This window comes from Rhinolophus ferrumequinum, chromosome X, assembly GCF_004115265.2.
Source record: "Rhinolophus ferrumequinum isolate MPI-CBG mRhiFer1 chromosome X, mRhiFer1_v1.p, whole genome shotgun sequence".
NCBI classification, from domain to species: domain Eukaryota; kingdom Metazoa; phylum Chordata; class Mammalia; order Chiroptera; family Rhinolophidae; genus Rhinolophus; species Rhinolophus ferrumequinum.
The window spans coordinates 18,571,318-18,574,946 of NC_046284.1; positions in this window are offsets into that span (position 1 = coordinate 18,571,318).

Below are 3,629 nucleotides of genomic sequence, written 5' to 3' on the forward strand. Positions count from 1 at the left end.
AATTTCTAGCACTATATGTAGACAACGTAGAATACATGAATACATATTGGTATCTACAACAAACACCCGCAGTATAGGAAATATAGAGAGCCAGTTACGTGCCCTGTTTGGTTTAATTATGCTGTGCTATTAAAAGTGCTTATGCCAGAAAATTTTGTTTCAGACAATTATTTTCTTTCTCAGGTGTAGACGACATAAGCAACAGATAGAATAAGGAAAAGACTCCTGCTGTAAGTTTGACAATTAGGACTTGATAAGCCCAAGAATATAAATTGAGTCATAAAACAGATTCCACTAATAAGTTTCAGTAATTCGAGTCTATTCTTAAAATTCGGACTGTTTGTTTTTTGTCTTGTGTATTTTTGCATCTTCCTTGGAGCCTACACAAACACTTGAACATGGTAAACACCGAATAAATATCTGATGAATGAACAAATGAGTGAATAAATTAACAAATTGTGAGGTGTTTTTTAGAGTTAAGTTGTATGAGTTCTTTATAAATTTTGGATATTAACACCTGATTAGATGTATCATTGGCAAATATCTTCTCCCACTCTGTAGGTTGTCTTTTTGTTTTGTTGAAGGTTTCCTTTGCTCTGCAAAAATTTTTAGTTTGATGTAGTCCCATTTGTTTATTTTTTTCTTCTGATTCCCTTGCCCAAGGACATATATCAAAAAAAATATTACTAAGAGCAATGTCAGAGCTTACAGCCTATGTTTTCTTCTAGGGGTTTATGGTTTGGGGTCTTACATTTAGATCTTTCATCTGTTTTGAGTTTATTGTTGTACACAGTATAAGAAGGTGGTATAGTTTCATATTTTTGCATGTATCTGTACAGTTTTCCTGACACCATTTATTGAATAGACTGTATTTACCCCATTGTATATTCTTGACTCCTTTGTCATAGATTAAATGACCATATAGGTGTGGGTTTATTTCTGGGTTCTCCATTCTGTTCTAATGCTCTGTGTCTTTTTTATGCCTGTACCATGCTGTTTTATTACTATAGCCTTGTAATATAGTTTGATAGCAGGTAGCATAATACTTCCAACTTTGTTCTTCTTTGTCAAGATTGCTGTGGCTATCGGGGGTCTTTTGTGCTTCCATATAAATTTTAGAGTTATTTGTTCTAGTGCTGTGAAAAATGCCATTGATATTTAGATAGGGATTACGTTGAATCTATAGATTGCTTTGGGTAGTATAGACATTTTAATGATGTTAATTCTTCCTATCCATGAGCATGGTATACGCTTGTATTTATTTGTATCTTCTTCAATTTCTTCAATGTCTTATAATTTTCTGAATACAGGTCTTTTTCTTCCTTGGTTAAATTTATTTCTGTGTATTTTATTTTTTGATGCAATTGTAAATGGGATTGTTTTCTTAATTTCTCTTTCTGATAGTTCATTATTTGTATATAAAATGGCAACCAATTTCTGAATATTAATTCTGTATCCTGCTACTTTACTGAATTCATTTATCAGTTCTAATAGTTTTTTTGGGTTTTTTTTTGGTAGAATCCTTAGGGTTCTCTAAACAATCCAATTAAAAAATGGACAGAGGACCTGAATAGACATTTCTCGATAGAGAACATACAGATGGCCAATAGACATATGCAAAGATGTTCAATGTCACTAATCATCAGAGAAATTAAATGAAAACCACAATGAGATAGCATCTCACACCTGTCAGAATGGCTATCATTAATAAATCGACAAACAACACGTATTGGTGAGTATGTAAAGAAAAGGGAACACTCGTGTAAGGTTAGTAGGACTGCAAATTGGGGCAGCCAATATGGAAAACAGTATAGAGGTTCCTTATAAGCTTAAAAATAGAACTACTTTATGACCCAGAAATTCTACTTCTAGGTATTTATCTGAAGAAGCCCAAAGCACTAATTCAAAATGACATATGTGCCCCAATGTTCATTGCAGCATTATTTACAATAGCCAAGATATGGAAGCAACCTAAGTGTCCATCAATAGACAATTGGATAAAGAAGAGGTGGTACATATATACAATGGAATATTACTCTGCCATAAAAAGAATGAAATCTTGGGGCAGCCCGATGGCTCAGTTGGTTAGAGTGAAAGCTCTGAATGACAGGGTTGCCAGTTTAATTCCCACATGGGCCAGTGAGCTGCGCCCTCCACAACTAGATTGAAAACAATGAGCTGCCACTGAGCTACCAGAGGGATGGCCGGCTGGCTCAGTTGGTTAGAGCAGGAGCTCTCAACAACAAGGTTGCCAGTTCAATTCCCCCATGGGGTGGTGGGCTGCACCCCCTGCAACTAAGATTGAAAATGGGGACTGGACTTGGAGCTGAGCTGTGCCCTCCACAACTAGATTGAAGGACAACGACTTGGAGCTGATGGTCCCTGGAGGAACACACTGTTCCAAAATATTCCCCAATAAAATTTATTTTTTAAAAATGAAATCATACCATTTGTGACAACATGGATGAACCTAGAGGGTATTATGCGAAATGAAATAAGTCACATAGAGAAAGACAAATACCATATGATTTCACTTATATGTGGAATCTAAAGAACAAAATAAATGAACAATCAAAATAGAAACACTCATAGATACAGAGAACAAACTGGTGGTTTTCAGATGGGAGGGGGTTGGGGGGCTGGCTGAAAAAGTGAAGGGATTAAGAAGTAAAAGTTTGTAGTTACAAAATAGTCATGGGGTCATAAAGTACAGCATAAGGAATATAGTCAGTACTATTGTAGTAACTATGTATGGTGTCACGTGTGTACTAGACTTATCGGGGGATCACTTCGTAAATTATATAAATGTCTAACCACTATGCTGTTCACCTGAAACTGATAAAAATAATAATGAATGTCAACTGTAATTGAAAAATAAAAATTAATTTTTAAAGATTAACAAATTATGGAAAGAAGAGAACATAATTCTCATATTATCCTAGCATTAGATTTTGCTCCTCATGTCACTTAATATTATTTTGCCATCATTTTGGTCTATGAAAAATGCACAAAGTTTCAGGAAAGATATGAGGCTGTACAATGTAGATGGGAGCCAAACTGAAGTGGAGTCAGCATATTTCCTTCTTCTTTCAAAAGGTGACATACTAATTGAAAAGCATATACTTCAGAAAATTATTTTTAGATGTAGAAAGGCATTTTCCAACTGGTTTTCACTGTCTAAAACTTATTGTTTTGGATAAACACAACAGCAAACAGCATGATATCAACATCCAGATTGACTAATCATCAGTGAGCAGTTCATTCACAGAAAAAAACACAGATGAAGTAAAGCTATTTCATACAGACATTTATGTCATGCATCTATACATTGCCAACACAAGAGTGTAGACAAAAAAATGATTAAGGAAATTTCAGCAGAGCAGGTGCACAAGAAGATAATTCTTTTAAATAAGTTTACTGAAAAATGTTAATTATCCAGGAAAAAATATCTGGAACTTCCACAAGTCTACAGGACCATAATATCACAAAGGGAAAAGTAATAGAAAATGTACATGCAGTTATGTGAATTCTCAAAAGAATAAATGATGACACACTTTTCTTTGGGGAAAACTAGGAAATAACGTATTTTCCTGAAACTGACACTAAATGGAAACAAGATTCCTGATAAT